The 23141-nt window shown below is 41.6% G+C and overlaps 1 protein-coding gene across 5 annotated transcripts in view; it reads right to left on the reverse strand.

Moving 5' to 3' along the window:
* Nucleotides 1-23141, reverse strand: part of ELF1 (E74 like ETS transcription factor 1) — a 96915-nt gene that overhangs the window by 63674 nt on the left and 10100 nt on the right. The window contains exon 1 of one of the 5 annotated variants that reach the window (XM_074815581.1): nucleotides 19656-19705. The exons of 2 other annotated variants lie outside the window; for them this stretch is intronic. The gene's annotated coding sequence lies outside the window, so the exon portion shown is untranslated. Of the gene's footprint in view, nucleotides 1-3284; nucleotides 3461-9573; nucleotides 9780-19655; nucleotides 19706-23141 lie in introns of those variants that run through there. 2 more of the 5 variants (XM_074815577.1, XM_074815580.1) reach the window with 2 other exon arrangements.

Below are 23141 nucleotides of genomic sequence, written 5' to 3' on the forward strand. Positions count from 1 at the left end.
GTAGGATGAGAAATTATTAAGATGGCCTCATAACCTCCCTCTACCAATGGCCAACTGGTCGTATAAAACTGAGGAAAACCAATTTTGAGCTGTATCTGCAAGGCTGCCGACTAAAGCAACAGAAGACACATCACTCATAAAATTAAGTTGGGAAATACATCAACCAGTACATATCTAGCAGATTTAACACTATCATCTAATGCTATAGTCTAGAAGCATTTTCTGTATAAACTTAAAAGCAGTAAAAAAGTCTTCATTGGATTTCATGGAGTTTCTGGCACATTCTACCCTTTACGGAACAGAGGCTCTCCATCCTACCATGCTCTCTATCCCCATCCCAGAACAGTTCAGAATAGAAATGCCTTCACCTGGTGACTGGCACTGTTAGTAGAATACCCATCTCGAAGTCAGTGGTCTGCAATTTTCTGAAAATGACCAGGCTCCAAAATCTCATTTCTAACTAGAAACCTATTCAGTAACTAGGTTCTTCCGACAGAGCATGCTTTGTCCTGAGCTTTCACCTGCTCCCATCCGAACTCTGTGACCATCTGGGTTATCCCACAGAACCGCAGCTGTCCAGTGCTTCAAAAGCCAAGGTTATGTCCTTTCACGTCACTGGGCACTTGACCCTTTCATACATTGAAATTTGGAATGAAAGCCCTAAACCAGGACCCATCAGACACTAACAGAAAGCCAGTGACAGAACCTGTAGCAGAAGCTCGCTTTTGCAGCATTTCTGCCGTCCATTTAAAACACAAGTCCCACCCCTGACAAATACTCAAGTAATCCCAAGCAGCCAACAAATTAAAAAAAGATACGAAGTAATGGTTGCTCAAAGGCCTTTCTGAACAAAAAAGCCTTGCAGCACGATCTGAACCTTACTAAATTTTGCTGGATTGGCAAAAGGACTTAGAAGAGAACTGAAAAAAAAGTATTTTCCATCTCAGATTCCAACAATACTATGTAGCCAACAGCATTTTGTAGATTTGCCTCTTAGTTTTTAAGTCACGTTGGTCATATCTTGCAACATGTACTGGCAGGATTCAATGTTTTCCTAAGAAAACCGGGGTGGCAGATGCTGACACTGATCCAGAAATGGTTTACCCTCAAGCTGAATATTATTTTTAACCCTGAAAGTTCATCTGTGTCCTGCTAATGAACTAGAGATTTTATTACAGCACACATTTCAAAATTCTCATATGTATTTATTTTCATGGTGATTTACTATTATACGAGCTCTAAGCGTAACACCAAAAAAGTTATATTTACAAGCATAATCATCTCTATTATACTGATTATACACTAATAAATTAGCCAAAAATGTAATCTAACACAAACATAGGATGAGGATGTTCTTTTATAAATGATTTTGAGGCAGCTTAAGATCATCTAAGTTTTCAAGCTCTGTATATTTTAAGCAAAAATGGAAAGGTAAATTTGTGGTATTTATATTTATAAAAGCAAAACAAAAATCAGGATGTCTCAGTTCTTACAAAACTGAAAATTTATTCCTTGAAGCTGCTGCTGCGTGGCATCAGCAAGGCAGCCACCCGCGTGCTCCGAACAGCCTGCCCCCAGCATTTATTTCTTCCTCCAGCTAACAGGGGAGGAGTGGTCTCCACAGAACTGCTTTTCCTGCAGAACAGCTATGAGTCAACTTGTCTCATGTCTCTGCAACTAGTAGCCTAACTGCCTTGCTTACCGGTGAGTTTTGTGGGGAGGTAGGAGGGAATCACACCTCACCAAAGCACCACATAGAGAGAGGAGCAAAAGTGAAACCGAGCTGATCGACACCCACTGACCAGGCTCCCCAGACAGCGAGAAAGAAACTGCCTGCATGAATATCTATTTGTTTTAACCAGCTTCAACAGAGGGGAACATGATTTTTAATCATACAGTGTCCCTTTAATAAACACCCCAAAGAAGACATTTTCCAGATAACCAAGGAATTTTTTACAGTGTTGACTTACCAAGCAGAGCACAATAACCAGCTATTCTGTTTGCACTACAAGGCAGTACAGTGCAATGAGTTAATAATTTATCACGGCATTGCTCTTGGCAACTGACCATAATCAACTTTTTAAATTCTTCCTCGTTCTTACATTTTTACTCTCAGCAAGAATATGGCATCCTTATAGCTTCAGCTCTATCTGAACATTTTCTAGCTGAGAGGTTTAATCTTCCCAAACACCTGCTTTCCTCCTGTATTGTTTCAGGCTCAGAGCAAAGGTCATCATTTAATTTCAATAACCTGATTTAACAGACAGGAATAACTAGAGTATTTTTAAACAAAGCAAGAAGTTAACATTCTTTCAAAAAGACGCAGCAGTGTGGTTCTCATCCCTGCATTTCCTTCCCCTTCTCCCAGAAGGAAAAGGAACAAAAAAGCCCAAGTTTCTCCCTCCACCAAAAGCTTTTAGTTGCACATGTTCCCCAACTAACAAGCAAACACCTTTTCCTCCCATTTTATATTACCTAAACTTACGCCTCCAAATTAATTTTGGGCAAAACGTAATATATTAGTTAACACACTCTTCCTCGTGATCAGAAGCATCTGACAACTCCAAATGAGTTGTGACAACTCATTTGGAAAACAAGTTTTTAAAAGAGTTTAGATATAACGTTTAGAAGAGAATTAACTGTCCTAATTATCACTTCATTAAAGCTTTGGCCATGGAAAACAGTCCTCTTCCAAGGACAACCGTGCTACTTCATCCTTCCCCATATTTCTCAACCCCAGCTCTTAGAAACTCCACAGCTCCGCCACTTCAAAATCAACCCCTAACCTGGATCAGTCAACCAGCCCAGCAACCAGCAACTTCCCATGACGTGGACACCTGACTTGCCAACTTGGCTCATCTTGGCTGAACCAGATAAGAGGTTGCTCACACAAACAGTTTGGACACAGATGGGAAGGGAGTGCAATAAAACACTAGAAAAAAACCTATGCTGTCAAGTGAGGAAAAATGAGGGTGGCGCAGCTCAAGCAGCACTGAGGTAGCTGGATGAGTGTTCCTGCCATGGAAACATCTAGGAACGATCATGCCCACCTCTAACTGTTTCACTAAGAGTACTTTTTAAGTTAAATTAGACTGGTGCAAGCTCATATGCTCACAAAAATGTATGTCTAGAGTTTAAACTGCAACTTTAGCTCAACTAACGCAGCTTACCGTTGAGTCAAAAACCTAAGGGCAAGCTAAAGGCCTGGGCAGATGCTAAAGGAGCCATTTAAGGATTTACAACCCATCACCTCCGGGACAGTTCATCATCCGAGTAAAACTTACTTGGTCCAAACCTCCCTTCTGTGCTTCAGGGCGTATCCACGTAAACCATTGCTGTGTGGGTTTAATGGGACGTTCTGCCAAGCGACCGGGGTGGTTATGCATTCAACCTTCACTTATGAGTTAAAATGAGCAGCTGGGATGAGGTTGAAGCACTTTCAGTGTGCACATTAAGCCCAGCAAGCACACAGTCTGTGGAGACAACAGAGACAGCACTGAGGCACTACCATCATTCTCCCATCTAGTGAGTAGATACCAGGCTTGTTCACGTCAGAGACCGTAACAGGTTCTTCCAAGGCAGCCTCTGTCAGAAAGTAAGCTGCTTTCTCCACACAGTTTTTTCTTGATTTCACCCCATCTAGAGATCCTCATGTAAGGCAGTAAAAATGAACCCACAAAACTCCCCATTGATTTTTTAAAATTTTTTTTCCAGAGATGCTCCATCCATGCAGCATGTATGGATCAGTGGTTCTGGGTCTTCTCTCAGGGCAGTGGCTATTTTACACATCCAGATATTTGCAACTAGTAACTGCTGTGGTCTCTCCCCTCAAACTCACACATTTTAAATCACAGTGTATCAATAAAATGTTGTCACAGCTCTTTTATGAAACCTGGCAGTACAAATTAACAAAATGCTTCCTAAGTCCACCTGAACCACAGGGCACCCACAAGAGAAGCTTTAAACATTGCAAACATCATAATCTAGACATAAAATGTACCCTTTCTAACTATGTGGCTTCAAAAGCATTAAACCTTTTCTGCAAATATCCCTATTACTTTTAAATAAAACATTTGCAAGACCGAGTTCTTACCTTGTAGTTTGGCAAAGGTTTTCTGACATTTCTTACTGTTGAGAATTATTTCTAGTCCATTAGCACTGAAACAACATTTAATACAGCTCATTTGAAGGACCATACTAAAAGACAATTAACTTTTTATAAAAACAAACAGTGGAATGTTGTATTGCATCAAGCATTCATAATTAGACAGACATCTTTCAGAAGTGCACATTTAGGAAAATATTCTACCAACAGTGACTTTCTTCTTGGTTTTCTTCTCAGGAAACCCCTCCACAGCTGATTTTTAAATGGTCTAAATTAATGGCTTTCTATATTACGGCCCCATCAGACAAACTAAGATTGTATTTCACTTAGTTGCTTCAAAAGCAACTTATTTCATTGTTGCTTTTAGCTGATACTAAAAGAAATATACTTTTTTTTTTTTTAAATAGAAGAGGGCTACTATTTTAAAAATGCCGCAAGCCATCCCTAGCAAACTTGAGACTGTTTCTCAACACAGAAAGTTTCATTTTAATTCATATGCCTAAACCACCTTTGTAAAGAAAAAAAGCCCCGAAGCAGACACTTCCTCTCTACAGTTCCTTCTTTTCTCTTTTTGAAATAAACAAAAGTTGGGTGTTTTTTTGAAAAAAACAGGATGGCGGCAGCCTCTGGGTAGCACACCACCAAGGGCACCTGGAACCCCATGCTGGGCCCACAGAGCTCTCAACAAGCTGGTTTGTTGGGGGACTGGGAGACAGGGAGGTAAATTCTTGCAATTTGTGCGGGTCTGATGCTCTTTGCACTCCACAGCATGTTAAGCTTCATAATTATTTTCTTGATAGCTAATATCCTTGTTTGAATGCTTAACTTAAGGCACCATGACAAAGCTTAAATAGCTACAGAGAGTAAAGAGTTTACAGAGGCTCTCCAGAAGGGGGGAAAAATAACAGTGCAAACCAGCAAACATACCAAGAGAATGGGAATTAACATAACCATCACCTCCGAGGACAATGTCAGGCAAAATTCTGCCTTCGGCAGACAACATGCTAGTCCTGGTGCCTTCAAGATACAGTTTTCATGAAAGCTCTTCCTAAGAGGGTCATCTTTTGGTTGGAAAGACAGCCTCCACTAAAAACAAACCATGCCATCACATCCTTGGGAAACTATTCTTGTTAGCTCCAAAATTATCTATGGCAGCACATGTAGCATGCACAAAGAGGAGAAAACGAACAGTATCCTTGTCAACTCACTTTTAACTTGAAATTGAGTCTGGTTGGAAGAGCAAGTTAAACATTAATTTTCTGTCAGCGGTCAGCCTTGGGTATCACAAATTGTAACCGTAGTTTCACAATCACATTTTGCTGCTTCTTTCCCTAGCTGCAATATAAAACTGAATAAACACCAAGATAGCTGGGAACTGGAGAACAGCAGAAGTGACTTAATACAAAGCTCATAAAAGCAAGGTAGCTTTCTCCTAACCCGTCAGCTTTATTAACTCTGTGAAAAGATCCCATGAAAAACACAAGTAACTCTAGAGGAACATACAGCATGACAAAACAGTATATGCAGCAACACTATATATTTACATTTTTTTTGATCTCAACAGCAGACAACAATTTGAACCAATCAAGCTCACCCCTTTCTTCCAATTCTGAAACCCAGCCTCATGTGGTATGACATTCATACTGGGCTCACTGAAAAAGTCAAACCGCTACCACGCAAGAAGGTAAGTGAGGCAAACGCAGAAGGAGCTCGCAAATGAAGCGATGAGACCGTTAGTACACTAGCAGTAACTATTCAAGAAGCGAAAAACATTCCCCTCAAAATAAAAAATATATTTGGTGTATTCACACAGAAATGTTGACGATGAGTTAAATATAGGCTGTTCTAGAAATAGACTAAAGTGTCTAATTATAGAAGCAGACAGTGACATTCAATCCATCTAAAAACAACCCTTTCCCACAGTTTCCAACCTATGTATTTAGTATTCCTATTCCTAGCAGATTATCTTAATGGTAATATTTTTCCCTCCAATACAGAAAGAAATAACTTTTACATGCAAGTTTAAGAACTGGAGGCTCTTTTCAGGCTAACAGAATGGCTATCATTTTCACATTCAAACCTGAACCTAGTAAAAAGTCACATGTGACTCAAGATAAATGATCTCTTTAAGGACAAATAAAGGACATGAGCTCTAGCCATCAGATTCATCACCAAAGATAGCTGCTAGGTAGTTAAGGCCTAAAGCACATCAAGGTAAGAATGCATAAACTTTAGTCCCTATCTAACGGGATCCTTTTAGCACAAAGGCTGACACAGTTGGAAGCTTTGCTGCAGGACAGGCCCATATTGAAGAATAAATCGTTTTCATCTCTACACAGATTAGCCCTGTCAGGTCAGAAGAGTGAGAATGTCTACAGCCTTTCACATGGCTGCTGCGGACTTTTGATAAGCAAAAGACTTCAAATTTCAGCATGTATAGTCTCTGTCAACTAGTTTATCTGTGAAGGAACATTTAAGTAAGATTTAAGAAAGCAACATTTAAGTAAGATTTAAGGAAGCAAATAATCTCTAAAGCACATCAGTGGCATTAAAAGGATAAGCACAGTAAATCACTGGCGTATGGTAGCAAAGTTTCAGCGCTTATGGAGCAGATTGTACCCAAGGCTGGAAATGTGAACTCCACCTCCTGCCACTCCTGTGCTGAATCACTCCAGTGGGGGAAAGTCCTTGCTGCTCCTCACACACCCAGCAAAACTGCAAGGAGTTACCAAAACTGTCACTGAAAACAACAAAATCTGCCAGTGAAAGCTGAGAAACTTTTGCTAATGCTTGCAAGAAGTGAAAGCTGTTTTGGAGATCAAAGCTTCTCCACTGATACAGAGGGAAATCCTGCGTTTTTCTTACAGTCTTTTATATCCGCTCACCAAACGCTGTCCCACTGTAGTCCCCTCCCTTGAATACAGCTGTGCTGAAAAGAGAGAAAAGGGTACACTCATGCACCTTGTGTTGTTGGGTTTTTTTAATACACAGAAGTGTCCAAAGAGTAATGCACACCACCGAAGTATTAGTTTGCAGCAATACTGAAACATCAGGCTATACCAGGCCAACAACATTCTTCAAATCTGGACGTTTACTACTTTTTTTTTCCTCATTTGAGTGCAAAGATCAGGAACTTGGCAATTCTAATATTCAATGGATGAAATAAAGAGCACATTAGAAAACAGGCACTTCTGTAAAAGCATGGATCTGGAAATAAAGTTGAAGCTAACTGGCATCTTAATGATACCACTCCCATGGCTCATCTCTCAACAACCACAAACTCAATCCAAACCAAAAGATCTGTGCCTTGGGTGGGTGGGGGGGGGAAGAAAAGTTTTTTTTCTTTTTGGAGACAAACACAGGCTTCAGCTATAAAAATCAATAAAAACTAACACCATTTCTCTGTCCCTTCTAATCCACTTCTCTGCCTTCTAGAAGATCTGTCCAAGCTGTCATCTGTAAGGCTTGGAGGACTTTCAAATCACTTTTTCTCGCTCCACCACTGCACCCCAGATGCTTCTGTAACCCTGGCGTAGTCCTTGCGCAGCAGCAAGGGAGCCTGAATATGGCAGCTCTGCCTTCAAAGAGGAACTGCTCCTCTGCGAAGGCCGGTTCGAGAGAAAGCAGCAGCAGTTACTTACCCTTTAGCACACAAAAAGTGTTCTGCCCAAGATAAGCGGCTGCAGCTTGGGAGCCGACTTAGGATAACTCTAGTTTTTAAGGCTGGATGTCTCGACAGGGTCCAGTACAGCAGAAAGAAGGGGAGGAAAGTGGTAAGGAAAGGGAGGCTCATGCTCTGCCAGTTTCAAGCATGACAGACAGTTGTTGCCTCAGCCCTAAGATCTAGAAACAAAATTCATTATGAAAAAAAGGAAGATGCAAATACCTTAAAGAATTTGTCAGTAATAAAACTTCCATCACTGACTCAAAACAATTTTTTTCCAAGTGGTTCCTCTGTAGTTTTATCATTCCCTCTGTGGATTTTTCAACATTAAACAATGCACCAAATGAACCTCCCAAACCCTTGCAAAACTGTTGCTTCTAGAAAGAAGAGGCAAAAGATAAAACCAAAAGATGATAAAAACACACTGTACCTTAAGATGCAGAAGGAAGATACAGATGAACACTGGCAAGGCGGAAGACAAGAGACAGCCTCACCCAAAACATGACCATTTACTTAATGGTTGCCTCCCTCTCTCCCTCCCCTGCAACCGATCACAGTATTAAGCAAGACTTCATTGTACTTCTCAGATATAGGCTCCATACAGTAAACGGAAAGTATTTCCCCATGCGCAACAGTATGAGCTCCCTGTCATTTCATTGTTAGTAAGAAGACACTCAAATTTCTCAACTGAAAGACTGAAATATAGGGTCCAAAGTTATATATTCAGACAAAACTTCTAAAGATATTAGCCTCCATTTCTGTTCAACTATGAACAAGGTGAAAACACTCATTCTTTTTCAAAATACTGTGCTAGAGTTCAGAAGTACATAATTAGCAGAATCAAGGTGGTTTTCATCCACTGAAAGTTTAAAAAGCAATTTGACACACCGCAATTACCTCCAGGATTTTCTTCTCCCATTACAACTACCACTAAGCCCATTTTATAATTGGTCTGTCCCTCTGCCATGTATATCATCCCCATTACTATAGTTTCTTAATCATTTCCAGGAAAAGGAGAGTACCTGCCCATTTTTTCTGCACAAAACAATTTAACTCCCTCTTATTTTAAAACGACACCACGGCAGCTGCCGCTGAATGAGTTTGTTTCGGCAGAAACAGAACCGCAATTGAAGGTTGCGGGCATAGAAAGCGATCCATCTTTGAAACGACAAACCTGCCATTTTACAGTCGCTCGGGACCACACCGGCTGAACGGCGGTGGCGGAGCAAAGGTGTTCACAGCCTCAGCACTGATTACTAACACTTTGCCCGAATTGCTTTGGACCGTGCTCTGCTACATGCTAACCAGGTCCAGATAAACGTAGCTTCGGAATAGACAGAATTTGTTTATCGTACAGTCAGCGGAGCGGCGGCAGAAGGGGTCAGATCAGCAGCCTGCCCGACAACTCCACACGCTTCAGAAGCGACAAAATTATAAAACGCAGCAAAATTACGAGTCAGCTGTAACACTTATGAAGTGTGCAGTTCAGAGAAGCACAGCGGTGGCCACAGTGCCCTTCGGCCGGCACGACATGCTCAGCTACCAGCAGTTCATGGCGCTGCTGCCCCGAAACATTACTTTTACTGGCGACTCAATTTATTTTTCGTCTTTCCCAAGCGCGCCCTGGTGCTGCACTTCACCAGAAGTTCCCTTTTTCCCCCTCAGTCCTCCCCAGACGGCTGAGGAGAGCTGCTCCAGGCGCGGGCAGCACGTCGAGGCCGCGGAGGCCAGCAGCCCTGGGAAGCCGCGTCCCCCCCGTCCCGCCGGCCGCCCTCCCGCCCTTCCCTCCCGGGGGAGCACGTACCGCCTCGCCGCGGGGCCTGCGGCGCCGCCCCGGCCGCCCCGCAGCTTCGTGCAGCTAAAATGGCTCCTGTCGAGGGGGGGAAGTGGTGCCCGGGCCCCGGCCGGTGAGTCACCGCGGGGCCGGGCGGCTCGACGCGGCGCGGCTGGGCTCGACACGACACGACACGCCCCGGGCGGCGGCCAGCGCTCCGCCGGGCCCGGCCCGCAGGTGGCGGCGGCCTCGCTCCGCTCCGGTCCCCGGGCTGTGCTGGCGGGGGTGCGGGGGGCAACGGGCGGCCGGAGAGGGGCCCCGCCCGCCTTCACGCCCCGCTTGGCCTCCCCTCGTGTGCGGAGCGTGCCCCAGCGTGGCTGCCTCTCCCAGCTCACACCGGCAGCTCCCGCCCGCTCCCCTCGCCCCGCCGCTGAGGCAGCCCACCCCTAGAAGCCTCCCACCCCACTCCTCTTCGTGACTAATAAACAACTTTCTGTGGAACATTTGGTGTTTTCTACCAACGCCATCTTGCTCGCGCTACGCTGGTTGACCCCAGAAAAAAGTGAAACTTAGAAGGGCCCAAATCGCTCAGGGAGATTTCGTTAATGTGCAGCATCCGATGAAGCACCGACACACATCTAACTCCAGAGCCAGGGCTCTCAATGATCCTCAGTAAATTTCCAATATGCTCCTGATGTTCTTTAAATGAACTGTTGTGCCCAATAAACAGCGTGCTGAAAGCCACCCAGCGCACAGATGAAGGCAACGTAACTGCTTCAGGCGGCCTCTACGAACTCCTCGGGCGCACCAAAAGGCCTGACAGAAATTTAATCTCAAACACATGGCGCAGAGAGTGAGGACAGAACTACTTTCACCTTGGTTTAGTGGGAAGGGTAAGCGCACGCTCTGCGTGCGGGCTGGCACGTGCATTTGTTTTCCACCAAGTTCCAGAAGGACAGAGTCCAGAGCAGCACGCTGGCCCTAAGGGAAGGCATGGCACGGAGAGCCAAGCCCATGCAGACAACAAACGGGTGTAACTGCAGGACAAGGAGCTGGGAGGCAGGGGAGGAAAGAAAGCAGCAGAGGTGACCTTGATGTGAGCAGGGAAGACGTGAGTAAAAACCTAAAGCTATTTCTAGCAAACACATTGAAATAATTCCAAATATGATTAAGTGCAGCTGCCATTAACCCTCCCAGTAATAATTAAACAGTAAGTCTCACGTGTGATTCACTGAGCAAAACTCATTGTTTTATGGACATTAATATCTCTAACTACTGGTTCCGTTTAATAACTGAGAAGAAAATTTTGGGTTTACTTCCAAATAATTCAGTCCCTGTGATACCTGCATGGCACTCAAAGGCAAAATTGGCTCTCAGTTCATTGTTTAAAGAGCAGTTATCCAGGTAAGATTTTATTAGATTTGTCTTATGTTATTTTGGAGCCTGTTTTAGCGAAGAACTAAAAAAAGCAGCAGCAACACGTTTTTTATGACTGAGTAAAGGTATCAATTAAGGCACTACTGAAGTAGCTTCACTAGAGCTCTTTATCAAAATATGTCTTCATTTGTATTTCTCGGTTGAAAAAAGACCACGTGGAGGAAACACCGCAATGTTATTTTAGTCACTATATAGTTTCCACCTCTCGCAACAGATGTATTTTCCCTCCCTCCAACAACTTAATTCTAATCCAATATTACATCTAGAAGTATTTGTTTCTTGTGCTGCAAAACCCTTTGGAAATCATGGGGCATTGAGGGGAGAAATCTGACCCAGGTGCACAGCAGTTACAAGGAAACTTAACATTGGCACAGGGAGAGTGCCATTTTAATTATTAAAGAAAGTCTAACAGTTATGTTTTATAGGGGAAAAACCAACACAGTCTTATCCAGGCAATCAACTAAATTGAAAAATCATTTTGTAGTGATGTATGAGCACAAGCTATGCAAACACTTTGCCGTTTCTAAGCTAAATATGAAAGCAGTATTTTTTTAAAAGCGTATGTAAAATGTAAACATGTTTAGCGAGAGAGAATGCAGGTGGATGTTCATCCCTGGAACTGTATCGGGTTTCTTGCTAATTATAATTTCAGCTTAAAGAAGTGACCTTGCCCATTGCTGGGATGATTACCTCTATGAAACTTAGATCATCGTTTGCCCAAAAGACATAGCTAGACACTGACCAACATCACGGCTTAAGCCAATTTAAACAGCTTTAGCCCTCCACTCCATCCTGGCTGCATATTCCTCACACCAAACTACTCCGCTCACTGCTTCCCAGTGCAAATATTTGTGCAGCCACACAGCGCGGCTGATGGTGGAACCCACCGGCGGAAAAGTTAAGGCTGCATAAATAAATAAATAATGCATAATACAATTTTCATATTGCCGTTGGTTCCAACTCCCAGAGACGTGAGTGCCGAATTACACCCCGAGGGGAGCAGTGCCACCAAGTGGGAGCGGGCCACACACTTGCTGGGGTGACAGAGACCTGGATGCGGCTCCCGCTTCTGCTGCCTCACGCATGACCCCGAGGAAGCTGCTTCTCTTTTCATGCCCCAAACTGGGGGCATGAAAATCGCTGTCCCTCCTTCTCAACTCGCTTTGAAAGCTACAGGTCCACAAGAGTGGGATAGGACGGGACTGGATGGGACGGGATGCTTCCCCAGGAGGGGACCATGGCAGCCTGCCTGCACAAGGGGTGGTGTGAGGCTCTGAAGCCATGCGACGACAGACCAGAGAGATGTGCTCTGGAGGTATGCTGGCCCAACTGAAAGACAGATACATTTTAGACTCATGAAAATGGGCCAAAAGGCAGGTTTGTGACTCTGTTCAGCTTTCGGTTTTGCATGGGGGGTGGGGAAAAGAAAATACTATTTTCATGAGGAAAGGGAACAGAAACTTTAGATTTAAAAACTCTTTGTTTTTTATTTTCTTGCTATACTATACACAAAGTCACCAAATGAGAAGCCTAGGAAGCCCCCATTTACATGGGACCCCATGGTGCCATTCCTAAAGCAGTCTGAGATGTTGTAACTCTTCTCCACTATTGCAACAGGAGATCCCACCACCCTGATCTCAGCTCAGGCTCATACTGTCAACCTGCACAGGCTCGGGGCCTCATCAAACTCTGGCTCGAGACTGGATAAAAATCTGATTTAAGGAAATTCCATTTTGTGTTTGTTTTTGTAGGATCCCAATATCTCAAGCTTTGCAACATATTTGATCTCAGACATCCTTGTAGGAAGGAAATCCTAATAATCCCATTCACAAGCATGGCCAAGAAGAACACCTGAGCAATGGATATCCAAGATCGCACCATATGTGTATGGAAGGACCACACTTGAAGCAGCCTTCACCCAAGTCTTGACTTAGCACCCAAGCTCCTGCACCTTCCTTTCTCCTTGAATATAACACCAAGAAACAGTAGCACTGCTACAATGTTTTAATATAATATATATCTATCATGGTGTTACTGTCCCAGTACTTTGGATTTGTGGACTGGCACCTCTGGCTGTGGTGCCACATAAAACACAGACTGATACTATTGTGGGTTTCTAACACTGCCAGATGTATAATGACCTAAATATTTACACATGGAGAAACTGCATCAGGAGATTATAAGGTAACTTGCTCCTGTCTCCAGAGAAAGTCTCTGCTATAGGACATTAGGTGTAGAAAAATTCTCATCACTGTGCTATTTAACAACTTAATCACAAATTCTGACCATATACTGCCGATATTTTTAAGGCAATTGTTTGCTGTCTACAAACCTCTTGCATTTCCAGTTATTTCAGTAAAAAAGCATCCCAAATGAGAGATGTGGAACCCAGGGTTTTGGATACCTGGAGTGCAGCCCACGCAGCAATCAGTTCTTTATTTGCAATTTAAAGGTATGATTCAGTGATGTTTTAGTGCACGCTAAGTATAGGCTGAAAATAGAGCACAATGAATTTGAGAGAAAACAGTCTACTTTTTCACTGTGCTGGTCTTCTGAACTTTAGCTGAATTGCAGGAAAGGAAAGGAAAGGTGGTAGTACATAAGAGTGCATACGAACAGGCCACTATTCTTTTCAAAAGCTGGTAGGGAAGGTATCCTGACAGTCCTGTGTTTAATTGGAATCCTTCAGATAGTGAATGTCATCTTCTTTCAAAATACACAAGAGTCTTTTGCAAGTCTGCGGTCAGGAAACTCCCAAGCCTCCAGAAATTATGCCCTGGTAGTAGAAAGGGCGAGAGAGGTGTTTGAAATGAAATGGATTCACAACAGAGCAGCTTTAACCTCATCCATTTTACACTTCCAAGTTTTCCTCCAGTATTTCCTAGTGAAGGCCGATTTGGCAAGGTGGCTGCCTTTGCCAGCAGCACAGCAACATCCCACACAGCTACAAACCCCTGACCTTGTACAGCCTTGCACAAGCCCTTCTTGGATCACCTCTAAAGGTATTCCTAGGTCATATCCCAGAGATGACAAGCCTCTAGGAAAATCTACTTATATAGTCACTTTTCCTCGCTCTTTTAAGTGCCTTCCTTCCTCCTTTTGTTATGGGGTTGCCTCTGATGAGAAGTAATGCTGCTCAGTATTTCTGAGAATGGTTTAAAATGTGGTTATATCCTCCCTTCTACTGACAAGCAAGGGGAGGGAAGGAATTGCAAAAATCCAGGTAGTAAATACAGCTCCGACACAGGATAATCTCTGATCCACTCTCGGGCTCCAGCTGCAGGCTCCAGCTTCTCTCTAACGCTTCTCTACCAAACCCCATCCTCTTCTTGCACCAGTTCTGGTCCATGTGGTACCTGTTAAACCTTCCACTGATCCCATTAAACACATTACTGTAGCAGAAAGCTGGCTGGGGTGAGTGGGGAGCAATGGCTGCTCTTGAATCAGCTTGGAAAGACTGTGATCTGCCAAAAAAGGACATAGGACCTCCCTCTGTGGGTGGTAATGAACTACTAGACTGGGCCAGCAGTAAGGTAAATTTTCACTCTAAGACTCACATGACTGCACAACAGCTGTGAAAAAAAAAAAAGCTCGGGTTACTTGGGGGATGCTACAGGCAGAGAGAAAGGACAGAGGGGCTACTTAACCCACAGCTCTCAGACCTGAGCTAGCTCTGTTCCACCCTCCCTCTGCACGCTACTTGCCCATTTGTTTCGGAAAGTGCACTGAAAGTCATTTAACATCCTAAAAATACACCTGCCAATAGGTGTGACAGAAGTCACACTTGTAAACCCACAGCTCTGAGGTAGTCACACAAAGAAACCAAAGTAAGGGCAAATTTATGCCCCATACTTCTCTTGGTGAGCTTTAGACACCCCAAAAATCACAAAACAGAAAGACTCAAACCATAATCTGCAAATATTTGTAAAATACATGCAATGTTACCTGGTTTTCTCAGGTTACAGACAGGAGAAATCACTGTGCCTCACCTAATGTTATCACTAACCACATTCAGACAGTTATGGCTCCTCCATCCTGAAATGCAACTCATTTATAATTGCTACTTCCCAGTTCTTCATTCAGTCACTAAAGTGATCCAAAAAGGCCAACATCCCTTATATCTTTAGATAGTGTCTCTAGACCCCTGTTCCAGCATGGGCCCTACAACAAATAAGGCAACTAATGAGAAATAAATGGGCAGACACATGTATTTTATACCAACAAATGGATTTTTTTTTTTTTTAATCTAGAAAATCTTACTGTTGAAAAGACAGAAATAGTTTCTGAAACAAGGCAGAAGGTCGTGTAGTTCTAACTAATGCCCAAGTATAGTTATGCACTGTAAAGATAATGCTATTTTATGTATAGAACACCTCACTACAGCATATCTGCAACAAACAAAGCCAAAATGACCTCATTTTTGTATGGTAATAATTACCAAGAGAACCAGCAAGGGCATAGCAATATGATGTTTTTATCCCAAATTCTCATACAGTATGTGTACCAGCCCTGAAAATTCTTTAAAAATATATTTTAATATCATACAAGGCTATACAATCCTGACTGCAGTAAGGTTATGCTAGATCCTTAGCTTTCTAAAGGAAATTATCACCTGGGTGTATAGCTGGTTTGAAAGACAAGTATTAGGTCACCTATATATTTCTATGGATTTGCCCTCAAAACAAGCTTTTAAGCAAATATGGGTTTCTTGCTATTGTACAAGAAAGACACAAAGGTGAGGGGATACTAGGCATGAAGTGAAATTGATAAATACTGCTAAAATTCAAAAACATACCTATGAAAAAAAGGTTAGATTTTCCAAGAATAAGAAGCAATCTTTCCAGAAAAAAGTGTTGATTCTTGAAGTAGATCAGCACTGGACATCATGCCACGATTATACTCCTTCAGAGCTGTGTTGCTTTAACAGGATGGTTATACTTGCTCTGAAGTCCTTGCAAGGATAATTTTTAAGAATACAAACTCAGTCTGAAACTATTAAAGATATTACTACACCAGTAGCGGTAAACTTAGCCTTTGCTCTTTTCCTTTCTTACACACACAAAAAAACCCCATAAAAAACAGAACCATTTGTAAACATGTTGTTCTGTGGTTTTTGCTTTGTTTTTGATGTCGAAATGTTGTAATCCCTGATATAAGACAGAAAAAAAAAATCGGGCAAATGAACGCATAGAAATATATACCAAGTGAAACTACGTTGCAAATACACACAGAAGGAACATAAAAGCAAGGACTGGGTGGGTTTTATATAGCCAAACAGCGGTTTCTTAACTAGGACACTCTGTAGTTGGCTGAGGAATCCTCATTAAAAAGCTATAACTGTATTTTTCCTCTTCTCATTCTGAGTCACTCATTACATTTTTGGATGTTGCAACACATTCATGAATAATAAACACATACTGGGAAGAAGAAAAAAAAAATACCCAGTGTTCACACTGCATTTTTTTATGTCTATATTTACCAGTATAAAAATCAAACCAACAATGAAGCTGAGATTTGTAGAAGTTTCTATGCAAGGAATGCTATTAATCACAGACAAAGTATTTGGTACAGCCAGAGACAAGCACACAGATATGCACAGAAGTTACAGCATGGCAATGTTAGTATTACTATTATTGTTTGGCCTTTGTACAGAGTGAGAGGATGGGGGAGGGATCATAATGTTCCCCATCAAACCCTCTCCTGAGGGAGAACAGCCAGGCACCGCCCTTAGTTAGACAGTTCTGGACCCAAAGCTGTACTTCGGCAGCTGCTTTTTTTGAACTATTAATTTTCTTTTAAAGGCTAGAGAGTTAGGTTGCGGAGACTGAGCAGTCCCAGAAAGTCAGCTGTGCTACAGGAAATTATTGTTGATATCTTGAAGAAGTACCATGGAATTATTTATTCACGTTTCTGTTTCAGACAATAACAAAGAGCATCTAGCATATGCACATGTCAGGGTGGTTGCTGCAAGGGTTTCCACTGCTCCAGTCAGATGAAGAACTTCTATTACAACTTTTGCTGTCCTTTCAATCCCGCCACCCTAGGCAGGCCATACTGGCTACCTTGCACACTTGTGCCGACTCCCTGTATGGATGCAGGCCAAATTTATGGAATTAAAGGAAATACGGATAACCATCATTTTTAGAAAAATGTTGAGCTAGAGTTCCACAAATACTTTAGATGCTTGTGAGAATGCAACAGGGTATTTCTGCACTGCTCAGGATGTGAACACAAAGGAAAGGAAAGTGTGTTTATTACTGCTCTTCCAGCTGCTCTAATTAATGGAAAAAGATAAAAGTGCCAACTTGAAGAGGAGGGAGAAAAAAAATAAGTTGTGCAAAAAAGTAAGCTTATGTGAACGAATGCATTTTCCACCGCAAATCATTGAGATAGAAAACTGGCTATTAAAGAACAGTTAGCTAGAAACACAACCTCATTACTCACTTGTTCAGGAAACAATAGTTTTAGTAGCAGGCTTACCTATCCAAATAATGCTACATTAGCCAATTGGCGAATACATAAATCACGGAGAAGAGAGAAAAAAAATAAAGACTGCAGAACACAAAAAAAGGAGGGGTGTCAGGGAGCTTGGACTGCAGGGAAGGTGAACTGGCCACTGTAAGGCCAACATTTTGATCTCTCAGCTACATTTCAAGTTACACAAATAGCAGCCTTGCATCTTTATACTGATCTTCAGCCAGGTGAGCAGTCCTACTAGCAAATCCTGTAAGATTACAATCCTGTGGATCACTCCAAGAAACCAAACCGTCACTTCTACTATTGTCACTTGCTCATAAAAACGAGCTACAGCAGTCAGACATATCCTAGAAGATACCACTGCATGCAAGCATAGAGGCTCAGTTCCAGACAGAATTGCTGCTACCATGATGTGTTTCCCAAAAGCCTCCCAGGAATCATCTTTCCTGACTCTGGGGTTTAGGGGGCCCTGAAAACAAAACTGGTAACCAGAGGCTAAGAGAATGAGGACATTATGGCAGGCACAGTTTTACAGATGAGATTTTTCTCCTGCCTTCCACTAACAGAGGTCATTCATTTAATGGAGGGAGCTCAATATTCTCCTCAAGTAACTTCTCATTAAGACAATGCTCCTTTCAAAGTACTATATATAGGCATTTATGTTTATTATATTAGTCTAATATTGCCAATTTAACATTTTAGTATATATGTTTAACCTTATAACCCATTTAGTCCTTCATTTACTGAGGGTTCTTCATGTACCGAGGCTTTAAAGATATCTGTGCTCTGGAAAACATCCCACGCACCAGAGTGGAACGAATTCAACTCTCTCCACCATCAAGGGACCGAGACCTAAATTTGAGGGTAGAGTGCTCACATTCTAGGATGGTAGCCTAAATTCAGAGTGTTTCTCTGTAACCAATTTTATTTCTTGAACTTTTACATTTAATGCTCCCCCCTTTTAGCAAGACACATTAGAAATGTTTTCCAGCTTTGCATATCAGACAAAAATACATTACTTGTGACTGCTGTCACAGAAGTCTTACTTTATTTCAACTACTACTGAAAAGTAACATCAAACTAATTTCATTTTAATATTCAGAATAAGAATAATTAAAACAGCTTTTCTTAAGACAGTGGTCAATGATGTCACTCAGGAAGGAGAAAGACTAAAGAAAATTACTTTTTTTTTTTTTTCATTAATTGCCCACATCGTCAGGCCTGTTGGTTTTAGGATATAAGCCCTTGCTGCTTTGCACAAGCTAGAAGCAGCTTACTCTCTGCTCTATAAGAACACTAACTCCCCTATGCTAGACAAGCTCCCTTTAATTCTTTTATTGCTAATTCTTAACTGCATGCAGAAGGCTGCTGCTTCCCCAGAAGATCCCAAATAACCTATCCGAAGGTTGTGGTTCCAAGTGGTTCTAACAGGGTTAGGTACATTACTTCTACTTCCTTTCTGAAAACATACTAATTCTCTTCATTCTTTTCAAGAAAACGCCATTATCCAGTGAACATTTTCAAAGCTACACAAGTATATCATCTGTGCACCATTATGTCAGAAAGTCAGATCTGGAGGTGCAGGAATTATGCAACAAAATTATACAGCACATTGGAAAATTCACTTGTACCATTAAACACCAACTAGCAACATCAGACAGCAAACAGGAAAGATACTACCAGGATCATCAGGCGATGCACATTTGCATTTTTGAGGTGAAATGGCAGCTGGATACCATATAGGGAGGGAAACAGGGAGGAGGGAGCACCACACTTTGGATACAAATCCACAGGAAACTTGACTCTTTACATATAATGCCCAGGGAACAATTCACGTTTATAGGCAGAAAAGAGCAGGCTAAAGATCTGCAGGCCAAAGTTGATACATCAAAGACCTTTTAATCTACGCAGACAAAATAAAACAGATGAGGAAAACAGCATATAATCATTGAGTAGTTGTGTTGACTTAAGGATTGTTTTCTTCCACACTTCTGTATTCCTCAAAATGGGGGGTGGTGTAATATAAGGTGATATATGGCCTTCTCCTTCCTAGTTCTACTTAACTGAAGAAAATTGTAACCAGGCTCTCATCCCTTTGCCCATCAGCCTTCCACCTTGCAGAATATCATTACTGGCATAACCACACAAGTCTTAAAAAAAGGGAATGACATTTAGGAGCATGAGATCATTCCACTTACCCCTATATCCAAAATGGTCAAAAAATGCTGCAGAGTCAGCTCTCCTAATGGACTTTGGATGCCAGTATTTCTGGATGAGAAGAGTTGTGTTAGGTGAGGTTTAATCCATGACTGGGAAGGGAGAGAATAAGAGGGTCCCACTTTTGGATACAACATCAAATGAAGTCACAACATCCCCGAAGTCAAGTTACTAAATTCCTAGACTAAATTCCTATGGAAAAGGTCAAAATAGACGATGAAATCCTTCCCTATCTCTCCTGACTTGGACCTGTAAAGGTTCAATTTTATGCAAATACTGTCAAATGTCAGTTCAAGAGACACTTGAAAGAATAAAGCCAAAACAAGACTGTAACTGAAGAACAACAAGATAATTTAAATATGTTATTACAAAGCAATCAGAGAAATAAACAGAACATAGTTAAGGTAGATGCAAATACACCATTATAAATTGGTTAACATTTTGACTCCCAAGTATCAAGACTTTTCCTAAAATCATTATCACAGAATCATCTAGGTTGGAAAAGACCTTGAAGATCATCTAGTCCAACCATTAACCTAACACTGACCGTTCTCAACTACACCATATCCCTAAGCACTATTTATATAGAGTATACATATATATATAGGAGATATATACACACATATGCTATATGGCTGTATATACAATATAGTATATGGCTATACATACACTATACAGCTTCCGGTTATTCAGAAAAACATTGCAAAGGAATTATGAGATCAGACTGACATCTCTCAGTTAATCTGAAACACCACAGTTGGACATTTTTTGCTTCTATATTCCACCCCCTGTACGTTTTGGCACACTCAGATTCAGTTTTGTTACAAAGCTCCTCTCTGATACAGCCTCCAACATCATAGAATCACAGAATGGGTTGGGGTTGGAAGGGACCTTCAGAGATCATCAAGTACCACCCCCACCATGGGCAGGGACATCTTGCACTAGATCAGGTTGCTCAGAGCCCTGTCCAGCCTGACTTTGAACACTTGTTCATCCACACCATCTCTCTAAGCAGAGCAGAAATACGCTTCTGCTAGCTGTGCGTGTACAAGCCTCAAAAAGATGTCTCCTCATCATCCATTTCTTTTCATTTTTATTAAACACCAAAGGTGTAAAGATTTGAAAACATCTGAAACAAACCCCAAACACCACTAGCGAGATAAAATGGAGCTGGTGGCAAGCTACTAATTCATATACTCTTTTCCCCCACATCCCTCATGGGGCCTTGTTGCCTCCGTTTCCCCATCACGTCCCCTTGGACCTGATCACTGGCACCAATCCCAAGCTAACAACAGCACCTGACTCCCCACAGAGTTGCTCAGGGCTTTCTGTACCTTCCTTCCTGTTTGTAAAGCACAGCAAAGTAAGCCCAGACCATCTAAAAGGAATTGGGAGATCTTGAACTTGAGCTCTTGGTCATACCCACCTGGGAAAGCTCTGGTGCTTCACTAATGGCTACCGCTCACTTAGAAAATCTGATCATTAATTAGGTGAAAAAACTGCCTGTCCACGCTTCATGCTCTTAATCTCCTCAAAACTATGGAGAGGAGGGGAAAGAAATCTGAGCTGTAATTACAGATGATTGCTCTTCAACATTATTGCTAGCAGCATTTAGATTTGAGTCCATTTTCCTCACATTTAGTAAAGCTAACACTGTTCTTAAAAAGGACACAAAACAATCCTTCAGTAAAAAAATGTCCACACACTAAGTTGGGAGAGAGGAATTTAAATTTCTCACTATATGTAATGAATTGAACTCAACATTCTTCTCTAAGTACAGATCTAGCTCCTAGTCATTCTATAGTAGTTTAAATTGCAATTTTATCAGCAGGACTATTAACAGTTTCTTCTGCATCTCATTTTCCTGGCTCATATCCTCACAGTTAGAAGGAGAAAACTACTTTGGATCTACCTTCTTCTATTTCCTTCCCTTTCTAACTTGTTTTACCTTATTTTCTTCCATTCCCAGCTCTATTCCCTATTCATCAGGCATATGAATCAACATTCAAGATACAATTTGGAATAAAGATGGAAGAATTTGACTGCCGTGGCTCCACAGAGCAAAAGCATGGAGACATCTGGTTTTAAGCCACCCAAGCTGTAACCATGGTTCAGTCAGAATCCACATACAATTCTCATCTCCTCCCCTACTTATCTGGAACTAGTAAGTAATTTATTTTTCTGGCAGATAAAACAAGTAATCCCAAGAAAGGATTTTCCCCAGAAACACCTTTAGGATTTTTATTTCTACTTGTCTTCAGTTCACTAACAAATTGAAGGACATGATTTAGAAACCTGACTGATAAAAAAGAGGGAGCACAGAAAAAAAAAGTACCAGTGACAGTGTTCATAAAGCCACCTTCTCACATCAGTCCTCCAATTTCTTTAATACAGTATCCAAATTCAGTGGTTTTCCTAATACTTCCCATTTAGAATAGCTTCCTCTGATGAAAGGCAGTCATTCTGCAAACATGAACACAGTGCTCTACAAAAGAACCACAATTACACATTTTCTCCCTTAAACCACACCTGCACAAATACCTGTGCCTATTGAAACACCTATAAGACTACTGCTCAGTCTGATAATAAAATATGAGGAATAGAAACTTAAATCAGAACATGTATGTAACAGATCCTTCTCCACCTCCAAAAAAAAAAAAGAAAAACAAAAGGGGTGTTGACATGGTTGTTTACCCTGTCATAAACCAGAAGATCCAATGGACTATGCAGTCTCTAACTATAGTTAATGTTACTACATGTCTTGACATCAATCTGAAACAAGAAAAGGGAGAATGCATGAGCCCTAGAGGATTAGAGAATTCAGAAAAATAAGTAATATTCTCAACAGGTATTGAGGCAAAGATGTAAGGCCTGGAACCTAGTCTGAGTCTTAAATTGTATGAAGTACACAATATTTAGCACTAATTCTCCACAATAAAGGCGATTTTCTCTATAACTACCTTTTTTCTTCAGGAATATATGAAATTAGTAGTTTTCTTTCACTAATGTGCATGGATTTGGGAAAACAACTCCATTTAACTAGTAGAGAAAATGAGAGGGCTCGTACAATAACAGCCTCATGTATGACTTGACCTTCTAGCTGCTACTCACACAGCAATGATAAAACAGAGACTACAAACCCCCATTTCTGATGCAGCTTTTATTTCAGACAGACAAGACAACATCTGCAGAAGTTAATATATTGGTTTTCTCACAGAAAACATAGGGAGACCTCTTAGGCAAACAATATCCTAAAAACATGCTATGACCATTCAGCTGTCTGACCTCTGCTTTAGACTGCCCCAGAAATTACATCCAGAGGCAAAGCAAGTAGCTAGATCAGACTTTAGGTAATGCATTTGCAGTAATTCACCTCAGATGAGCTACATAATGATGCAATCACTCCCTCCCGAAAGGATACAATAATGATAAAAGTATACCAGTATCACAAAGACACGAAAACTATT

This window comes from Strix aluco, chromosome 2 (assembly GCF_031877795.1).
Source record: "Strix aluco isolate bStrAlu1 chromosome 2, bStrAlu1.hap1, whole genome shotgun sequence".
Taxonomy (NCBI): Eukaryota; Metazoa; Chordata; class Aves; order Strigiformes; family Strigidae; genus Strix; species Strix aluco.